At 35.6% G+C, this 23,462-nt stretch overlaps 1 protein-coding gene and 1 long non-coding RNA gene across 7 annotated transcripts in view; both read right to left on the bottom strand.

The window, feature by feature from the left end:
* The window catches only part of NME7 (NME/NM23 family member 7), a 278,798-nt gene that overhangs the window by 79,802 nt on the left and 175,534 nt on the right, over positions 1-23,462 (bottom strand). The window lies entirely within an intron of this gene.
* LOC146403913 (uncharacterized) lies at positions 17,998-22,531 on the bottom strand. Its single transcript, XR_014843909.1, has 2 exons — positions 22,022-22,531; positions 17,998-21,165 (listed from the first exon to the last, which is right to left on the bottom strand). It is a non-coding gene; the product is annotated as an uncharacterized LOC146403913 (long non-coding RNA).

Raw genomic sequence — 23,462 nt, 5'->3', positions numbered from 1 at the left:
AAAAAAAAAATCCTTACCACCCCCCCCCCCCAAAAAAAACCTGCTAAGCATGGCGGCAATATCAACATTATTTTCTTGGTTATTATTTTAAAAAACATTCATTTGTTTACAGAATATACTGAATTATTCTAGTAATAAGAATACTTCATAAATTAAAATACCCCTTTACTTAGATGATTCAGATTCAAGTTGTTGCCCTCAAAAGTATCTTGTTTTCCTTCCCCAAGTCTTTATTATACAAAGGTATTTTTTTTCTCATCTTCATTCTTTCAACTATAATTGCTCTTTTAAAAAGAGAAATTTTTCTTCAGGAGTTATATATCTAAAAGGCAATTTTATCTTCCCCCCAAAAAATTCATTTTCTCTTCCTAGGATTATTATAAACTATCATCTACAAAATTGACATTGTTTAAAAAATGAATTTCCTTATTCTCTTCTTTTTTCTCTGCCAAAGCAATGTTCAGAATGCATTATAGAACTGTATTTTCTCTCATACTGCTGAGATGAAGCAAATTTTTTAGAACCAATAGCTTTTTGAACTTTAATCTGTACAGTTGCATATTTTAGAAAACCACAGAAAAAATAATTTCAAAACTGTCATTGGATAGTAATTGGAATAAGTGCTGACCATCTTCAACCATGGTCTTCTGCAAGCACAACACTTTGTTCCCAAACAATTATCTTCCACTACTTCCCTGGCCCATGCCAATGCAATTTCTCTCCATTGGTTCCCAGTGGCATTACTATCTTCCCAAATGCTCAGGCTAGATAATTCAGAGCTGTTTCTAACAATTATATTCATTACCCACAACCAATTGGTCACTACCTAATTTGTTAATCTCATTTGTTAATCTGTCCCTCCATTTATTCAATGATTATTTATTGATACTATAATATGTGAAGTACAGGTACTAGTGTGAGGAAATAAAGATGTGATATTTTTAATAAGACGATATTTTTATTCTAAGAGATCACAGTCTTACAAGAATTCAAATAGGTAAATAAATAGCTAGAGATGTGCTAGGAATTAACCAACTCTCAAAAACTACACAACAACAAACTGATTTGTTTTGTTTGCCCATGGGTGTAAATGTTCCCTCCAGGACAGAACATGGACTTGGGAAGTGATGCTAACAACTGGATCTTTCAAGCTGGTGCAGATGAATCTAGCACACCACTATAAAAGCCCTAACATTATGATAAGAGCTCTGCTAGAGAAGGGAACTCTCAAGTCCTCATGGCTGGTTGCATAGAATCATCTTGGATCTGTAAACTTTCCAATTTTCACACCTACTGCCTTAGCTGGTGCAATGGAAGTCAGCATGATAGATTTCTCCAAACACAAATACCTCTGATGGCTTCCTACTACTTACAAAATAAGTTTAAAGCTATAAGGTGCTTCTCAATTTTGCCTTGAGGTACCCTTTCAGTTTCATCACTTTATACACATCTAAATGGTGTACACTTTAGAAATACTTACAAGTGAAAAAGGCTAATGAAAGTGAAACAAAAATTTCTGGATGGATCCAGGATATAAAATAGGACATTGATATTTGCCACAATAGTAAAGAATTAGTTTGAATCTTCTCTTGGAATTTCATTTTTTAAAGTATTCAAAAACCATATACCATGATTTATGAAATAAACATACTTGTAAAAATATGTAAAAATTTAAAATGCACCAACAGACCAAATTTCTGAGGGGTGTAGATGAAGTCGGGGCAATACAGATAGGAGGCCAACCAGAATTTACAATGGAGAATCTCAATAAATTAGAATATTTCTACTGCACGAGAGAAAAGTTATGACCATGACTCCAGCTATTGCTTTTAGATGACAATTAACCAGGTGCAAAGTCAAACCTGGGACTTGTAACAAATGACAAAATGGTGGCACAGCCAGGACCCCAGGCTCTAGACATCATTTTGCAGCTCTTTTTGGAGAAGCTTCATGGGAACCCACAGAATAGGGATATTAATACTTTATTGCTCCATAGATTTGGATATAGGCAATATATTTCTTACTTATTTTAGAGGTTTTATTGATCTCACACGCTACATAGTGAGTATATTAATTCAACTACCTAAAGGTACATTTTGTAACAAGTCCATTTTAGAGAGTATACTAGAAAAAAAAAAAAAAAAGCTTCAAGGACAAGCATTCTATGGGTACTTATTTTACTGAGAGTTTTGTTTGAATGTGTGTGTTTTCTCTCAGGAAAGGATAAGCATTTGATCATACCTGCCTGTTTGTTTAAAAAACATTTAGGTTAAAACTATATACTCATGCTCTACGCGCTAGAGCTTTGTTAACTGGATTCTTCCAATAATTTCTATGCAACGAATGACTGGAAATGAATCTAGGCCCTGCCTATGGGTATTTCCTGAGTCAGCATCATTTATTAAAAGTTTCCCTCTTTTCAAGAGAATGACCATATTAGTCTCCTCAATCTCCACACGAACGGCACCTGGCTTGGCTAAGAGGCAAAACACACCACACTGTACTTGCCTGGGGATACAGAATAAGCACATTCCAGTTATCTTCCAGGGAGTTTAATCTTGAACTTTGAACCACTCAATATTACAAATATATTGATTTGAAGAAAATGTATAGTGATTGTTTCGATGACACAAACTACACATACTTCCTTTTCTTCAAAAAAAATTGTATATATATATTTTTTTGTATCTATATATATATATTTTTTTGTATCTATCTATATATATATACATATATATATATATTTTTTGGCCATGTCTGAGGCCTGTGAAAAGTTCCCAGGCCAGGGGTCAAAACTGTCACAGCAGTGACAATGCTAGATCCTTAACCCGCTGAGCCACCAGGAAACTCCCACATCCTTCCTTTTAGAACCCTGTCCCTATACTGCACATCTTCTACAGTGTAAGAATAGAAATCATGCTGATTTCTCATACAATTGCTGCCCACTTGGTGTTGCCATCAGCTTCTTTTTTTTTTGTCTTTCTGCTATTTCTTCTTAAAAGGAACATACTATGCAACTTGCTGCTCTTGAAAAAAGTGAGTGCTAGATCACACAGTGCCTTCTTCCAGGATCCATGAAGGAATTTCCTCTTTGGAAAAGAGGGAAAGTTAAGATTTTTTTTTTTATGAGAAGGTAGTTTATTTCATATATACTGCCAGACATGAAATTTGATTATGTGGATGTCTAAAAACTAAGAGCCTTATCGTAGCTTCCCTGCAACAAAAGTATAGGATTTCATGCATGCACTTTATCATGTGTAGTCTTATTTCCTCATTCACTTCAGTTTATCTTATCATATTGCAAAAATGTTTCTAAACTGCTTTAAATTATAACCGAAACCAAAGAAATTTAAAACAAATCAATATATTAATGGCAATGGTGTAAAGCTTTTAAAAATATATGAAGAGCTAACATATAAAACAGTTATGTGTACTAACAGATAACTATTACAATGATATTTAATTGGAGGCATTTTTGTTACAGGCACTCTTAAACAATGAATGTTTAAAAGACACAAATATGCCATTTATGTGCTAAACATATCACTTTCTGTAAGATTTATTTACTTTTATAAAACTAAACTTTAATACTTATACGACCATTTGCTTTATTTATTTAACAAGCTATATTAAAGGAGTCCTATATTTAAATCAATGCTGTGGTACGTCGGCTCACGTAATTCAGCCATTTTCAAAATATAATCACATATACTTGATTCTGCTTTTAAAATATGATTAAAAATTAGTTTTGAAAGGCAACGAATAGTATATATAGCATGATTACCAAGTAAAATTTTCTGCATAAGGAGGAAAAAAATCTTAAAAGATCAGTTATTGCTTTAGTAAACAGCCATTCACTCCTAGTTAAAATTCACGTGCAAGTTGCTTTATGTATTATTTGTACAAGCCAATGTCTCAAATGTGACAAGACCATAACAGAACTAGGCAGTGTATGCTGATAAGTCAAGTTGATGAATACTGCTCACCGTAATGCCTACTGTTTACTATTTCTTGGGGTTAACTAGTGTTCTAAATATCACGTAACTCTCTTGTATATTGATGTACTTCAGGAATCAACATAAGTCCTGCTATTCAGAGGGAATACATTATAAGGAAACCATGCAATTATTTAAAGTCTATTAAGCTACCACTGCAGTTTTAGAAAGGACAAGACAAAACAAATTATAAATGAATAAATACCTTTTATCTTCTAGCCCAGCCATTTCACCTTTAGGAATTTATTCTAAGGCAATAATAAAAAAAAAATCCTTTACTTAGAAATCTGACTCTGCCATGCCCTTGATATAAAAATGAGAAAAAAAATCAACAGTAGGGAATGGTTAACTAATCCATATGCTGGAACACTATGAAGTTTTTAATAACCAGGTTATGAAAGTATATTTAATGGCATTAGAAAAGAACATAACATAGTTTTAATTAAATGCTACAAAACTGTAAATAATGTATGATCTTAATTTTATTTTTATAATATACATAAAAAGTTTGAGGCTAAAATGTTAACTATTTCTGGAAAGTGAAGAAACAATTTCAAAAAAAAACTTTGATGTAGTTGGCTCTTGTTTTTTACATAATTTCCCTTATTTTTGTTTGGTTTTGGGGAAGTGTGGATAATAAACATTAACTATTTCAGTAATTTAGAAAAAATGATAAAATTACTTTAAAAAATGATTTCACTTATCACAAAACAGAGATGTCTTCAATTTTAGTGTGTCTGATTTCACTTGTGAGGAATTGTATTTAAGTAGATTTGGGGCCTGAGGAAGAGAGGCAATATCAAAAAGTGTAGGCTAGGAACTCACACCAAATAACATCTGGCACTTACATTTCACAGGAGGGAAACAAGTGAACTATTTCTACCAAAATAACCAGAAAAATGAGCCCCATCTAAGATACTTTAATATTGGCAATCAAAATCTGAAGTGCACCCTCCCCCAGATGAGTGTATTCTCTATTTGGGGAAAAAAGGGAAATCAACAATGGACTCTGGTAAAAAGCATGGGTTTCTTGGTTGCCATTAAAGGCTAGGGACCCAGAGTCATTGCTTGCCGATAATTCTTAATGGCCCACTTTTGAATTCTATCCCAAAAAAAGATAGGAAAAATTTTATAAAGTTTAGAGTAAGGTTATGACTAATTCTTGACCTGGAAATGTGATGCCCGTAGGATTTGAGTTTACCAGGAAAAATCTGCATCTGCTCCTCAAAGCCAGATGTCCTGAGTAAGAGCAGAAAAAGACTGGATAACTCAGATGATTGAAAATGTGTTATAAAGGCCTGTACTTTTAAGCCCAAGCCTAGTAAATCCAGGCATAGAAGGTATTCACATATACTCTCATCCAATCTGGTATCTATTAAAATGAGTGAGCTAAAATCCAGTCCTATTGATCATATAGATAAACCAGGAAAAAACAAAAAACAGACATCCCACACCTTCAGTTATTCACAGAAATTGACTTAAATCTATCTTCACGTCTCAGTGCTGTTTTCATATTGCAGACAAATGAAGCATTCAACAAAATGCAAATCTTTTGTTCTTTTATGAAACAAATAGCATCGGCAAACATTTGTTGAAAGTCTGCCACAGACAGGACACTTGATGTATCACCTGCAGACCAACTGTATCACATAACTTGAGAATGTCATAAATGCAGAATTTCAGGCCCTACCCTATGCTGACTGAATCACAATCTTCAATAAGATCTCGAGGGGTTTTCTGTGTACATGAAAGTTGAGAAAGAACAGTGTTAGATCATTTTGGGGATACTGGAGATACTGAAAAGGTATAAGACAGGTCTCCTAATTAGTATCTAAACCAGGGGGTGAGGAACATTCATAAAAGAAAATTATACAAGGAGCACACATATCTACTTCCAGATAAGACGTATGGACGATGAGTGAGAGGAGTTCAAAGGATGGCAAAAGTTACTCAAGGTTGGGGCAATTTGTGGTGTCTTAAAGGAAAAACAGTACATGAAAAAGAAGGAAAAAGTAAATATGGTATACTCAACCCTCCTCCGGATAAATTTACTCTCTAGCGGTTTTGTAACTATGATATAACTGGTGCTCTGAGGAATGAGTAGAGTCAGGAGAGAAATGGTTAGCAGTCATATGGTCTTGTCCAAATGTCCACAAGAATCTGCTTCTTAAGACATCTGTTCCACAGGAAAAGGTCCTTGAAATCTGGTTCTATCCAAAATGTTCAAGAGTGCATCTGGTTCACGCCAAATCATTTTGAAAGGGACAAATACCAAGGACATTTTGGCATGGCCCAAATGCCTTATGGATATTTTGGCCAGGACCAAATGGTCTTGCAAATATCAAGGACCTTTTGGTAGAGACCAAATGTCTACTGAATGTATTAGACAGGACAAAGAGAGGAAACAACTCATAGCAACTTGAAAATAGCATATCAGTCAGGCGGCAAAGCTTCAGAAGATAATGGAGCGAGGAATCTTGAGAGATAACATTGGTTAATTCTGAAATGTACAATCTTCTCTGAGAACAAGCTTTTTTAAAAATCCATATCATATATATTTTACTTTTTACATTAAATGTCTCAAATTTGGGTTTTACTTAGAGTATATGGAAACCTTGTCTTGAAGCATTACTGAAAGGATTTCACAGTAAAGTACAGAATTTTATATATATAAAATTTATATTTTAATTAAGTGCTTTCAAAAAGATCATGCCTACACTTAGTACAGAGGAGCAATGATTATTGTTTTGCTATCTAATGTCACCAATCAAAAATCAATATTCAAAAGTGAATGGGTAATTAATTTTGTGCTACCCATTCACTTTTCTGCACTTTTTTTTAAGGGTCCCTGAAGTCCTTCTCTTTGGCCTTGCAAGTGCTAGGACAGTCTCCCTGAGATATAAATAAAATGCCTTACTAACGACATCCTGAGAACACCATGGCTCAGTACAATTCATGCCAAGTGTAACTGATCCTGTGCTCAAACTTGGCACCGGTGTCAGTGGCTTTTACCAATAACAGACTGGTAAGGTGGCAGGCTCTTAGGTGTCCAAAAATGGTAATTTCCCAGGGACTCAAGGTTTAAATTTTTTTTTCTTTCCATCCTGACACAAAGCCTACTGTCTCTAAGTAATACCACTAGCAGCTGACATTTGAAACTGACAAGCAGCACATGTGCATTAGGAAGATAAGGCCTGGCACATGGTGCTGCGACCTCTTGGGATTTTGGAAAGCTAGCAGCTCCAGCTAGTGGCGATGCCCCATCTCCAGTGTGCACTGCTTTGGGAAAACTCTAGCCCTTCCTTCTGACTGTGATGTGGACATGTCTGATTGGAACATGGTTATTTTTGAAGAAAAACAAAACAAGTGATCTTCTCTATGAATGAAAAGAAAATGGAAAGAAAAAAGAGGTAAAATGTTAAGCTATGAGAGCTTAATGGAAACAGTATTATGTCATAGAAAACAGTTAATGCAGCCAAAGGGAGATAAAGGAATCAATACAAGAATATTTTTTGAAAAAAAAAAGGAAAGGAAATGGCAGGGAAACAAGAGACTCAAAGGAAAAACTCTTCGTGGGAAACATTCAGAAAAAAAGTACTGGAAAAGGGTGAGGCCAAGGATGCCAATGTGAGGAAGGGGGAAATGGAAACCAGCTAAATGCCAAAATTACATAAAAGAAAGAAGAAAAAGTTCATGGTTCATAATGAAACAAAAAAAGATAGTTATCAAAATTTCCCAATCCCTGTGGGGACTAAGGTGGCACATATGGAGTAAAGGACAAGGGACAAGAAGCTGGGGGTGGGTATAGAGCAAAAGACACAAGACTTCACCACAACAGAAGATGCTAGGGCCTGAGGAGCAAGAAAGCCAAAAACCTTCCTAAGAAAAAAAATTCAAAACACTGAGAAGAAAGTCAGGAAAAGTGCCAAGCCTAAAATAATACACAGGAAAGTGTCTTCAAAAAAGTTAAAAATTTTACAAATGATAGTTTCATGATGGGTTATGGAAATAATTGGAATGTCATAAAGCTAATTTTGAGATAGATGTTTAGAATGACACCACTCTCATATTTAAAATATCTATTGGTACCATTGTCACAGACAGAAACTATCCTGAAAGGGCCAGAGACTGACCCAGCAAGAGAATTATTCTCTTAGGTGCTTTGTGGACATTCAAAAAGTTTCTTGCGCCATATTCAATTATAATTTGGAGAAATGATGTTATTGAGATTTTGAATCATAAAAAAAAAATTTAAGATGGAACCAGGCAAAACAGAGTTCAAATCCTGACATTAATTTTTAATAGGGATATGTTCTTTGGGGGAAAAAAATTAATGGATTTTTTTAAGTTTTAAAATAAGCCTCTCTGAGCCTTAATTTCATTTTTCGACTATAAAATGGGCACTAGAAAATTGACCGTGAAAGGAATCTAGGATAAAGCATATCCAGTTTCTGGATGAATGACTGGATACAGAGGCCATAATAAAAGTACACTAAATATGTATTTAAGCAATAGAAAATGGAAATGTAATTAATATTTTCCCTCCACTAACATTCATTTTTCAAAAAAAAAAATGTATAATGAGTACCCTTCCCAATGTATCAGTGAGAAAACAAAAATCCCTTCCTTCCTGGGGTTTATGTGCTAGTGGGTGAAAACAAAAAATAAATGTGTTCAATAATAAATGATACACTGTGTTTAGAAGCTAATACTTATTATAGAAAAACATAAAAGAAAACAGGGTAGGATAAGCAATTGAGAATGTCAGGGCATTGCAGCTACACAGGGCAGGGAGTTTGGGGCAGGTTAGACCTCCTTAATCTGAGACGTCCAAGCACAAGTGCTACTAAGCACACATAACTCATGTAATGAAGTACCAATTTGGATTTCTGTAAGTAAATTATATATGATACATGGATGGCATTTTGCTATTGATATTATCCAAAGGCTTAATTAAATGAGCTATATTTACTAAGAGTCTTCCCTTGAAATACTCTAACTATCATATTTCTATTTTTCATGTTACTCTTAATTTCTCTTCTGCGAATCTGAAGAAAATGAAAAGACTCATTTGGCAAGATATATGCATTGCAATGTTCACAGCAGCATTATTTACAACAGCCAAGATAGGAAAGCAACCTACATAGCCATCAACAAATGAATGGATCAATATGTGGTGAATACAATGGACTACCAGTCAGTCACAAAAAAGAATTAAATTTTGCCATTTGTAATAGATGCACCTGGAGGGTTTAATGCTTAGTGAAATAAGTCAGAAAGAAAAAGACGAACACTGTATGTTTTTACTTATATGTAGAACATAAAAAATAAAACAAATCAATATAGCAAAACAGAAAAGATTTACATAATGGAGAACAAAAAGGTAGAGGGAAGCAGGGAGGTACAATATAGGGTTAGAGGATTAGGAGATAAAACTGCTATGTATAATATAAATAAGCTACAAGGATATATCATGCATCAAGGAAATACAGCCAATATTTTATAATAAATACAAATGGAGTACAATATACAAAAATGTTGAATCACTGTTGTATAGCCAAAACTAATACTATAAATCGACTAAACTTTTTAAAAAATAAAAGCATAGCTATTTATTTTGACTTTGTAGTGGCATTTCTTGTTAAGTCCATGCTGTCAGTCTTCAGAGGCTGTGCTTCTCAAAGCACTCCCTATTTTCCTGTTGTCTTATTTTACTTATTTTCTGTTGTCTGTTTCCCCATCAGAACAAAAATTCTGTGAGGGCAGGGATTTTTGTATTTTTTTTTAACTGCATTAAACCCCTGGCATAATATTGCTTAACACATAAAAAATCCTTGGTGCATGTCTGAATGAATAAAAGTAATTGAGAATTGCTTTTAGGAAGGAATCAGAGTTAGGGATATTGTTAGGATACTTCCATAATTAATAAAGCTTTGGAATTTGAGATTAAACATTTGTGGTTTCAAGTACTTAAAATGTTAGGGTGTATGTGACAATGCACTAAATTGCAATATTGCAGAGGCTTGTGAATGGGAGCAAATAATTTATCAAGGGAGTTGCTCGGCCTTTGACATAACAGGTGGCTTTGTCATTTTCTACAGGTGACTGTTCACATCTGGATGGAGCAAGTTATTTGGTAGAGTGAGTGATGTAAGAACTGAAGACTCCAGATCTTGGGATGTAGCCCCCTTAAGTTATAAAGAGCCTTTAATATAATAAAAGGTTGATATACAATCTAACAGTACAGAAGCAGCCTGGTGAAGTGGTCAGAGTTCAGAAATGGCTTAAACTGAGTGAATGACCCTGGACAGGTCACTGCATATTTCCATGCAGTTTTCTCATAGATAAAAAGGGAAAGACAGGAATATCAGTAAATAGTAGTACCTATATCTCACAAATTTCTTTTTAGGACTAAGTGAGATAATGTATATTTGATCACTTAAAAATTGAAAAAGAACTTTGGAAAAATGTTATTCCTCAAAATAAAAAAAAAAAAACCTATGATAAATATTTAGAAAAATTCCAGGTTTATGCAATACCTAGAATATGCTTATTTATATTTAAGTATATAATTCTGGATGGATTATTATTTCTCATATCCAGTTAGCTCCATCATCATGACTATAAAATTGTACATTATTCAAAATTGTAAAAAAAAATCCTACATATTTTTGACATCATCATTCTTTAAAAGAAAAACAAGGCAAAATAAAATTTCTCAAAATCAACTCACATGATGTCTGGCACAAGGATAGACATACAGATCAATGGGAGAGCCCAGAAATAAAACCATACACCTACTGTCTCAAGTGATTTCCAAAAAGGGTGCCCAAATCATCTAATGGGGGAAAAACAATCTTTTCAACAAAAGATGCCAGGACAACTAAATAGCCACATGAAAAAGAATGAAGTTTGAACCTTACCTCACACCAAATAGAAATATTATCTAAAAATAAATACCTGAAAGTGAAAACTAAATCCATAAAACTTTTAGAAGACAACATTGGAATAAAATGACCTTGGATTGGGCAAAGGAATTTTTAAATACAACAGCAAAAGCACAAGCAACAAAAGAAAAAAAAATAGAATTTGTCAAAGTTTAAAATGTTTGTGCTTCAAAGGACACTATCAAGAAAGTAAAAAGAAAATCCACAGAATGGGGAAAATATTTGTAAATTATACATCTGGAAAGGGACTTGTATCTAAAACATACAAAGAACACTTACAACTCAGTAATTAAGCAAACACGACCCAATTAAAAAACAGGCAAATGCTCTGGGTGCTGCCGATTGCCCATGGGAAGCCCCGTGCTGGCCCACCCTGGACTGTGCCCAACTACAGTTTGGCTTCCCCAAATTCACAGGAAAAGAAAAACACAAGCAAGACCAAGAAGTTCAGAAACCATTCCCAATTAAAGCAACAAGAGAATTCACCTAAAGCAGTCAGCAATGAAACAGACCTCTGCAGTTGGACAGACTTGGAGTTCAAAAGCGAGATAGTGAAAATACTGAAGGAATTAACAGAGGATATGAACAGTAATGCATATTCCCTCAGAATAGAACTAGAAAATATAAGGAGGAACCAAGAAAAACTTGAAAATTCATGTGCAGATTTACAAACTGAGCTAAAGGCAATAAAGACTGGAATGAATAATGCAGAGGAGTGAATTAGTGAAGTGGAAGACAATGATGGAAATCACGCAAACAGCAGACAGAAAACCAAATGAAAAAACATGAAAGCAATATAAGAGACCTATGGAGGTAATATAAAGTGGGCCAATCTATGCATAATAGAAATTCCAGGAAGAGAAGAAAAAGAAAAGGGGTTTGAAAATATATTTGAACAAATTATAGCTGAAAACATTCCAAATCTAAAGGATACTGATATCAAGACACAGGAAGCACAGAGGGCCCCAAACAACTTGAACACAAACAGCGCCACACCAAGACATATTATAATAAAAATGGCAAAAGTTAAAGAGAGGATTCTAAAGGCAGCAAGAGACAAACAAAACGTTAATTAAAGGGAACCCCAAAAGGCTATCAGCTGATTTCTCTACAGAAACACTACAGGCCAGAAGGGAGTGGAAAGATATATTTAAAGCACTGAAAGGAAAAAGAATCTGCAATCTAGAATACTCTATCCAGGAAGAATAAAATTTAAAATAGAAGGGGAAATAAAGAATTTCCCCAACAAACAGAAGTTAAAATAGTACAGCAATATGAAAATCATTCTAAAAGAAATACTAAAAGGGCTTCCCTAAATTAAAAAAAAAAAAAAGAAAAAAAAGAGGAAGAACTAGGATGGAGGAAACCACAATTGGAAAGCAGTAACTTAAATAAGCCAGCAGACAGATCTAAACATGCAGATGTTAAATTAAAAAAAAAATTTTTTAAAGACATAAAAATAATACAATGTAGGCAAGGAAAGTAAGAAAAAAAATATATCCTTTTATAATTTTAATGATGTGACTATCAGGCTAAAGCAAGCAGATATAGGAAGGGGATAACGTACTTAAAAAACAGGGCAACCACAAATCAAAACCAAACATTACCCTCACAGAAACTGAAAAGTATTCAAGCATAAAATAAATGGAAACCATCCCACCATAAAAATAAAAGAGAAACATAGAATCAACTGGAAAACAAGGTTTAAAATGGCAATAAATAAACATCTATCAATAATCACCTTAAATGTCAATGGACTGCAGGCTCCAATCAAAAAACACAGAGGGGCAGATTGGATAAAAAATCAAAAACCTTCAATCTGCTGCCTACAAGAAACTCACCTTAGGGCAAAGGATACCTATAGATTGAAAGTAAAGGGATGGGAAAAGATATTTCATGCCAGTGGACAAGACAGGAAGGCAGGAGTCACAATACTCATAACAGACAAAATTGATGTTAAAATGAAGGCCATAAAGAAAGACAAAGAAGGACACGATTTAATGGTTAAAGGATCCATTCAAGAAGAGGATATTACAATCATCAATATATATGCCCCTAACATAGGAGCACCCAGATACCGCCAACAAATACTAACAGACATAAAAGGAGAAATCGATGGGAATACAATCATAGTAGGAGACTTTAACACCCCACTCACATCGGTGGACAGATCGTCTAGACAGAAAATCAGTAAAGCAACAGAGATGCTAAAGGACACAATAGAAAAGTTAGACTTAATTGCCATTTTCAGAACGTTACATCCAAAAAAATCAGAATATACATTCTTCTCAAGGGCACTTGGAACATTCTTAAGGATCAGTCACACATTGGGGCACAAAGCTAACTTCAACAAATTTAAGAGTATAGAAATTATTTCAAGTAACTTCTCTGACCACAATGTCATGAAAAACTAGAAATCAATCACAGGAAAAGAAGTGAGAAAAAACTGACTACATGGAGACTAAACAACATATTACTAAAAAACCAATAGGTCAATGAGGAAATTAAGAAGGAAATTTAAAAATACCTTGAGACAAATGATAATGAGGACACAACCACTCAAAATCTATGGGACGCTGCAAAAGCAGTGCTCAGAGGGAAGTTCACAGCAATACAGGCTTTCCTCAAAAAAGAAGAAAACTCTCAAATCGACAGTTTAACCCACCACCTAAATGAATTAGAAAAAGAAGAAAGAGCAAAACCTAAAGTCAGCAGAAGGAAGGAAAGCATAAAGATCAGAGAGAAAATCAATAAAATAGAGATTCAAAAAAACCAGTAGACAAAATCAATCAAACCAGGAGCTGGTTCTTTGAAAGAGTAAACAAAATTGAGGAACCTCTGGCTAAATTCACCAAGAAGAGGAGAGAAAAAACCCAAATAAACAAAATCAGAAATGAAAAAGTAGAAGTCACAATGGATACTACAGAAATACAAAAAACCATGAGAGAATACTATGAACAATTATATGCCAACAAATTTGACAACCTGGAAGAAATGGATAACTTTCTAGAGACCTACAGCCAGACAAAACTCAATCAAGAAGAAATAGATCAACTGAACAGACTGATCACTAGAAATGAAATTGAATATGTCATAAAAACACTCCCTACAAATAAAAGTCCAGGACCAGATGGCTTCACGGGTGAATTCTACCAAACATACAAAGAGGAACTTATGCCCATCCTCCTTAAACTTTTTCAAAAAGTTGAAGAAGAAGGAACACTCCCAAAGACATTCTATGACGCTACCATCTCACCCTAATTCCAGAACCAGACAAAGATACCACCAAAAAAGAAAACTATGTAGGCCAATATCTCTGATGAATACAGACGCAAAAATTCTCAACAAAATTTTAGCCAACCAAATTCAACAACATATCAAAATGATCATACACCATAACCAGGTGGGATTCATCCCAGATACACAAGGATGGTTCAACATACGCAAATCAATCAATGTCATACACCACATTAACAAAAGAAAAGTCAAAAACCACATGATCATCTCCATAGATGCAGAAAAAGCATTTGACAAAGTTCAACATCCCTTCATGATAAAAATTCTTACCAAAAGTGGGTATAGAGGGAACATAACATAATCAAAGCCATTTATGACAAACCCATAGCAAATACAATACTCCATACAGAAAAGCTGAAAGCCTTCCCACTGAAATCTGGAACAAGACAAGGATGTCCACTCTCACCACTATTATTCAACATAGTATTGGAATTCCAAGCCACTTCAATCAGACAAACAAAAGAAATAAAAGTTATCCAAATAGGAAGAGATAAAAGTGTCACTGTATGCAGATGACATGATACTATATATAGAAAACCCCAAGGACTCCACCCAAAAACTACTTGAACTGATCAACAAACTCAGCAAAGTAGCAGGATATAAGATTAACATTTAGAAATCAGTTGCATTTCTGTATACTAATAATGAAATATTAGAAAAGGAATACAAAAATACAATACCCTTTACAAGTGCACCGAAAAAATCTAATACCTAGGCATACACCTGATGGAGATGAAAGACTTATATGCAGAGAACCATAAAACATTAATCAAGGAAATTAAAGAACTTGTAAAGACATGGAAAAATATTCCATGCTCCTGGGTTGGAAAAATTAATATTGTAAAAATGGCCATACTACCCAAAGCAATCTACAGATTCAGTGCAGTCCCTATCAAATTACCCATGATATTTTTCACAGAACTAGAACAAACAATCAAAAAATTTATATGGAACCACAAAAGACCCATAATTACCAAAGCAACTTTGAGGAACAAAAACCAAGCAGGAGGCATAACTCTTCTAGACCCAGGCAATATTACAAAGCCGCAGTGATCAAGACAGTGTGGTACTGGTACCAAAACAGACAGACAGACCAATGGAACAGACTAGAGAACCCAGAAATAAACCCTGACACCTAATGTCAATTAATCTTTGACAAAGGAGGCAAGAACATAAAATGCAAAAAAGACAGGAAGAATTGCTGGGAAACCTGGACAGCCGCACGCAAATTAGTGAAACTAGAACACACCCTCATACCATGCACAAAAATAAACTCAAAATGGCTGAAAGACTTGAAGACAAGACACTGTCAAACTCCTGGAAGAGAACAGAGGCAAAACATTCTCTGACATCAACCTTACAAATGTTTTCTCAGGTCAGTCTCCCAAAGCAACAGAAATAAGAGCAAAAATAAACCAATGGGACCTAATCAAACTGAAAAGCTTTTGCACAGCAAAGGAAACCAAAAAGAAAACAAAAAGACAACTTAAAGACTGGGAGAAAATAGTTTCTAATGAGGCAACTGAAAAGGGCTTAATCTCTAAAATAAAAGCAACTTATACAGCTCAATAGCCAAAAAGCCAACAACCCAATGGAAAAATGGGCAAAAGATCTAAATAGACATTTCTTCAAGGAAGATGTATAGATGACCAACAGGCACATGAAAAAAAGCTCAACATCACTCTTTATTAGAGAAATGCAAATCAAAACTACCACGAGATACCACCTCACACCAGTCAGAATGGCCATCATTAATAAGTCCACAAATAACAAATACTAAAGAGGATGTGGAGGAAAGGGATCCCTCCTGCACTATTTTTGGGAAAGTAAGCTGGTACAACACTGGGAAGAACAGTATGGAGGTACCTTAGAAAACTATACATAGAACTACCATAAGACCTAGCAATTCCACTCTTGGGCATATATCCAGACAAAACTTTCCTTAAAAAAGACACATGCACCTGCATGTTCACTGCAGCACTATTCACAATAGCCAAGACATGGAAGCAACCCAAATGTCCATCAAAAGACGACTAGATTAGGAAGATGTGGTATATATACACAATGGAATACTACTCAGCCATAAAAAAGAACAAAATAATGCCATTTGCAGCAACATGGATGCAACTAGAGACTCATCCTGAGTGAAGTAAGTCAGAAAAAGACAAATACCATATGATATCACTTATATCTGGAATCTAATATACTACAAAATGAACATTTCCAGAGAAAAGAAAATCATGGACTTGGAGAATGGACTTGGGGGGAGGGGGAGGGAGTGGGATGCATTGGGTGCTTGGGGTTAACGGATGCAAACTGTTGCTTTTGGAATGGATTAGCAATGAGATCCTGCTATGTAGCACTGAGTACTATGTCTAGTCACTTATGATGGAGCATGATAATGTGCAAAAATAGAATGTGTACAGATATGTGTAACTGGGTCCCCATGCTGTATAGTAGGAAAAAATTGTATTGGAGAAATAACCATAAAAAAATAAAATATAAAACTAGGCAAAAGAACTAAATAGGTAATTTCTCCAAGAAAGATATACAAATGAAAAATAAGTGCATGAAAAGATGCTTGATATCAACAGTCAATGGGAAAATGCAAATCAAAACCACTGGAATGGCTAACATCAAAAAGCCAGATAACATTAACACAACACTGTAAGTCGACCATATTTCAATAAAATTAAAATTAAGAAAAACTTTTAAAGTCAGTTAACAATTATTGGTGTAGATGCGGAGAAACTGAAACTTTCATAAACTAGTTAGTGGTAATGTAAGATGGTGCAGGGAGTTCCTGTTGTGGCTCCTCGGAAGCAAATCCAACCAGTATCCATGAGGACACAGGTTCGATTCCTCACCTCGCTCAGTGGGTTAAGGATCCGGTGTTGCTGTGGGCTGTGGTGCAGGTCACAGACGTGGCTTGGATCTGACACTGGTGTGGCTATGGTATAGGCCAGCAGCTACAGCTCCGATTTGACCACTAGCCTGGGAACTTCCATATGCTGCAGGTATAGCCATAAAAAGAAAAAAAAAAAAAAAAATGGTGCAGTTGCTTTGGGAAAATAAACATGGAGTTATTATATAACCCAACAATACTAACCCCAGGCATACCCCCAAGAGAACTGAAAACATACATCCCCACATAAACTTGTACACAGTGTTTAAAGTAGCATTATTCATAATGACCAAGAAAAGAAAATCCAAATGTCCATCAACTGACAAATGGATAAACAAAATGTGGTAGATCTATAAAATGAATATTATTTGGCCATAAAAAGAAAGTACTAATACATGATGCAACATGGATAAACCTTCAAAAAACATTATGCTACAGGATAGAAGCTGTCACAAAAGACACATATTATATGACTCCATTGACATGAAAAATCCAGAGCAGGGAGATCTATAGAGGCAGGGAGCAGGTTAGCAGCTGTATGAGGCTAAGGGGTGGGGAGGTAAAACATTAGGTCTGGGGTTTATTTTCAAAGTGATACTCTAAATGTTCTAAAAGAGACTGTCCTAATGATTGCACATATGTGTAAATATACTAAAAAACTATTGGACTATATATTTGAAAACATATAAATTGTACTGGTATGTGAATCATATCTATATTAACTTAATTTTTTTATAAACTTCACAAAAAGATCTTCTTTCTGTTCCCCTCCCCACTTTATTCAAATTCGAGGAAAGAATTAATTTACCAGACAGCCTAAGTGATTACTTTTTCAAAAGAGGTTCTTTCATTGTTTGTTTTTATTATGCAGAGTATGATTAGATAGTAACAAAAAATAATACTTAAAAATGGCCAAAGCTAAATGTGTATTTTTTTTCTTTTTAATTTCTCAAAAATAAGGCCACTACACTCTTTTAATCCTTGGCCAGTATCATACTATAAGGGTGCATAATATGACTGTATAGTGATAATCATAATAATCTACACCAATGACAATAATAATGCCAGCTAATAGCAACTGAGTGTTCACTGTGTGCAGGGAGTTTACATGAATAATTTCATTTATTCTCTACAATAACAATCCAACAGGGAAGATATCATTATTATCCCAGTTTCACAGATGAAGAGATTAACATTTTGAGAGATTGCCCACCTGGACCAAGAGCTATTGGCATAGATAGGATGTGAACTCAGATGATAGAACTTAAGATCTTAACACCCTGATATACTTCTTGGTTCATATTGCATGCACAAATAAAAATCTTGCACCACATTTCCTAAAGTTGCAAATTTTAAAACTGTGAATTATACTTCCAAGCCATGGAAAGGGAAAGGGAAAGGTGTAATTCACCAAAAGTTCAGCCAAAAAAATCAAAGTCTTACAGTTGGAAGGAATAAATCATTTAGTTTGATGACCACTTCGTGGAAGTGATTAAAATGAGGATTTGGGGATTTTTCCTAACTCTTACAAACTAAAGAAATCTCAGTGATGATGACTTTCCTACTGTTACGATGGATATAAAACTCACTCATTCATTCACTTATCCACTTAGCCATTTTTCATTTTAGTCAATAAATATATATTAAATGTTAACTACACACCAAGTACTGCCCTAGGTTACAGATTCTAGAAAGTCAAAGAGGAATATGGGAGTTCAAGTTCTCAAGGGGCTCACAGTTTGACTGGGAAAGGGTAATGGTCTTATGCGATAACTGTAAACTAATAATTATAATATAATGTAATAAGCGACACTGAATAAACCTGGCATGGAGTTATGAGTCTGTTGGAAAGGTCAGGGAAGCCTTCACCAAGAAAATCACTAAATTACGAGATAGACTGTTCTTTTCCAGGAAGAGGGTAAGGAAATTTAGCAAGGAATGTTCAGAAAATACAAGTATTTAGAATTGACTGGAACATAGCCAGTGAGAGTGGGAGACTGTATTAAGCATGTGTCTTTATTCTGATGTTCTGACAACTGGGGCCTTGCTGACCCTGGAAAGACCAACTGATCCAGAGCCCACCCACACCTCCTCAAATCCTCTATCAGGCATTCATGCTCCAGACCAGTATCACCTCAGAGGCAGGCAACTTAGAACAGCCCCCTACACCCCTAGAGCCCACTAAAATTATTAAAACTAGCCAATCCTAAGCTTGCTTACCCTGTCTTGCCTGTCCTTCACAGAAACTACAATGAAGGCTCTTACTCATGTACCCCACTGCCGCCCCACTCTTTCTGCCACTTGACTAATCTTGGTGCTTTTTTCCATGTGTCCCTAAAGGTCAGAGTAAAAGCTTAATCTTCTACCAGCTAAGTGACTTTTAAAATAATAAAAGAACTTATAAAATAATAAACAAACCCTATATCCTCCACCCATAGACCCCTCCTCACTTGACGTAATCCTAAAGAGCACAATAAAAGCAGTGTGGTTTCTTGAGGTAGGGCTCTTGGTCCCTGAGACCTTGAGTCCCCTGGTTCCCACTATTACTTATGATAAATGTCTCTGTGTCTTGTTTTATGTTAACTTTTTTCCTTAAGTTTCTGCAGCACCCGTTCTTCAGCCCTATCCTGCTTAGCTGGTCTCAGCAACAATCCTCCTGATCTGAGGGCTTTACCATATCTGAATAATAAAACCTACATTTTAAACCAGAGATAGAGTAAGTGCCACTACATAGTTAGAAAGGGGAAAGATCCATGGCCTTGTCTTGCTGAGGAGTTTCTAACTACTCAGTAAACACTAGATGCAAAAGAATAGTTTGAGGCAGGGGCGTGACTGATGAGATTTACATTTTAAAAAAAGATACTCAGATTGTTGTGTGGATGCTGAATTGGAAGGAGGTAGTTCTGAAAGCAAGGAGATAGAAAGTTATTGTACCAAATAGAAAGTGATAAAATCAAGATTTTTCTCTTTTTTTCTGTTCTTGTACTGCTCTGTCTACTCTCTACATAGAAACTAGAGATACTGGAGTTCCCTGGTAGTGCAGCAGGATCTGGCATCGTCACTGCTGTGGCACAAGTTCCACCACTGGCCTGGGAACATCCACATGCCTCAGGCATGGCTAATTACACACACACACACACACACACACACAAAAGGAAACTAGAGACACTATTAAAACAGGTCAGATTCTGTTGGTTTTCTGCTCTAACTCTTTGTCATGGCCTATATTTCATTCAGAATAAAAGTCAAAGTCCTTTCAGTGGCCTGCAATGCTCCTCTGGGTCTTTCTTCCCACTATAACCTGATCTCATTTCCTGCTATTCTCCCTGTGGTCACTCTGCTCCAGCCACAATGAGCTGGGGGCTTCTTTCAACATACCAAGCACACTGACACTCTGGCACTTGCTGTTTTCTTGACCTAGGAATGACTCTTACTTAACCTTACCTCCTTCAAATTCATATCCAATGTTATCTTTCAGCCACAGCCCTCCCTGCTCATTCCTTTTGAAAACTGCAAATCTCTCCCCTTCCTGGAGAACCCTATTTCCTTCCCTGCTTGATTTTCCCCCACAGCACTTGCCATCACTGGCCATACTAGACATTCTGATTATTTATTCTGTTCATGGTCTATCTCCCTCCATCAGAATGTAATCTCTGTGAAGACAAGGTCCATTGCTTGTTTTACTGCTGTATCTCCAAAATCTACTTAGTACATAATAAGTATCCCTAAATATTTGTAGAATGAGTGAGTGAATCCATCCAAATACTTACATAAAAGTTAAAGCAGGTATTAAGAAAATGAACAACAAGAATGAGCTACAAGTCCTACAAGTTCTTAGAAGCTCAGAGTGAAAAGGATTGGGGAGTGTTCATGCTGGGAAAAGGAATAACATGGAAGACATTGCCTTGGGTACTACTCTGTCTTCTAATTCCAGGACTCCTCATTTATCCTTATTTGATCCTGTGTATCTTCCTCTCAAAATAATGGTTCTTCATTTTTTGTTTTTTGTTTTTTTTTTGGGCTGCACCCATGGCATATGGAGGTTCCCAGACTAGGGGTCAAATCCGAGCTATAGCTGCTGGCCTACACCACAGCCACAGCAATGCCAGATCCTTAACCCACTGAGTAAGGCCAGGGATAGAACCTGCGTCCTCATGGATCCTAGTTAGATTTGTTTCCACTGTGCCACAACAGGAACTCCACATTCTTTTTTTAAAATCCCACCTCCCCCGAAAGATTTCCTTATTCTTTCCTTTTCCCTTTTTCTTTTCCTTTTTGCAATTGCTTTGTTTGTGCAAGTTTGTCTAATGATGATGGTAGCCCTGCCATCATTTATGAAGCTTCTGCTACATATTAATTTCCACTAGTTTCTCCAAAACAATGGTTCTTCATTTTATCTGTGCTTAGGTCCTCTTTTGGCAGCCTTATGGAATCTAAAAACTTTTCTGAGCACAACGTTTTTAAATTCATAAAATACATAGGATTACAAAGGAAACTATTTATTTTGAAATACAATTATCAAAATATTTTAAGTTGTAACAAAAACATATAGTGCATCTTTATTAAGACCTAGCAGCTGATCTAAAAACTCCTATAACTTTTAAAGTAGCAATTGCAGAGTTCCCATTGTGGCTCAGTGGAAACTGATCTGACTAGCCTCCTTGAGGATGCAGCTTCAATCCCTGGCCTTGCTCAACGGGTTAAGGATCCCGCATTGCCATGAGCTGTAGTATAGGTTGCAGACGTGGCTAGGATCTGGCATTGATGTGGCTGTGGTGCAGGCCAGCAGCTATAGCTCCAATTCGACCCTTAGCCTGGGAACCTCCATATGTCGCGGGTGTGGCCCTAAAGAAAAGGAAAAAAAAAGTAGCAATCACTGAAAATGATATTTTTATGATCTCTACAATAATGATATGAAAATGTAATTTCTAATGATTGCTAAGTCAAGACATACAGTGGTTTCTTGTGTTCACAAGAATTCTAGCTTTCATTCAGAGATTAGTGAAAATAATTAGTGATTTTTTTCACATCCAAGTTCACAGACTCTAAATACTAGTCCCCAAAACAGAATAAGAACCCCAGGAGTTCCCGTCGTGGCTCAGTAGGTTAAGAACCCAACAAATATCTGTGAGGATTCAGGTTTGATCCCTGATCTTGCTCAGTGGATTAAGGATCCAGTGTTGCTCTGAGCTGTGGTGTAGGTCACAGACATGGCTCAGATCCCGAGTTGCTGTGGCTGTGGTGAAGACCTGCAGCTGCAGCAGACTTGTGGTTGCCAAGGGGATAGGGGGTGGGAGTGGGGATGGATTAAGAGTTTGGGATTAGCAGATGTAAATTAATACTTATAAAATGGATAAGCAAGGTTCTATTATATAGCACAGGGAACTACATTCAATGTCCTGTGATAAACCATGATGGAAAAGAATATGAAAAAGAATGTATATACATATATAACTGAGTCACTTTGCTGTGTAGTATAAATCCACGCATTGTAAATCAACTACATTTCAGTAAGATAAATTTTAAAATAAAATAAAAAACTAAGTACCCCTCCATTCTCTCAGCACCAGAAAGCGAGGGAAGAGGGGAGAAAATAAACAAACAAAAGAAAAACAAAACTATTTTTCTAAATTTCTTTAACTGTAGATAAGCTTTTTCATTTGATAGAGAACAGACTTAAAAATGCAAGTATTTGTGAATGTTGGAATATCAGGGTGATTAAGTTTCAACAACAGGAAAAATGGTTACTTTCTAACATTGATGAAAAATTCAAAAGCACAGAAGCACAAAAGACTCAATCAGTGCAAAGATGCAGGGCATGGAGAAAGGAGTGTGCCGGCTGGAATAAGCTGGAAATAAAGAAGACAAATTTTGACATGTAGATTTATGTAACCCTGTTTATCTTTCTCTCTTCCCTAAAAAGTAAAAGCTATCTTTCAAAATTCTTTATGTTCTTTTCATGGTCCTTGCAGGCAACTTAGCAAGAATTATGGTTTGGAATTTTTTCTTATCCTGTTTGTCATCTCTAACTTTTGGCAACAAAGTTGGAAAATACTTCATACCAGATACCCTCTTTGGAGATTTACAATTCATGTTAGCATTTGAAATGTCCTGTGGTAGCCAAAGTGGCTTAATACCATTTAACCCAATATTTCTCAATCTTTTTTTTTTTAAGTTGTTGGAAATTTGTTTATTTATGTATTTATTTATTTTTGTCTTTTAGGGCTGCACTCATGGCATATGGAAGTTCCCAGGATAAGGATGGAATCGGAGCTGCAGCTGCCGGCCTATGCCACAGCCATAGCAATGCCAGATCCG

The sequence above is a fragment of the Sus scrofa genome, chromosome 4, assembly GCF_054392235.1.
Source record: "Sus scrofa isolate SSC_HxYL_T2T_F1_AM1 chromosome 4, Sscrofa_HxYL_maternal_Yorkshire_Landrace_v2.0, whole genome shotgun sequence".
Classification (NCBI taxonomy): domain Eukaryota; kingdom Metazoa; phylum Chordata; class Mammalia; order Artiodactyla; family Suidae; genus Sus; species Sus scrofa.
The sequence above is the reverse complement of the archived record's forward strand: the minus strand, read 5'-3'. Positions and strand labels throughout refer to the sequence as shown.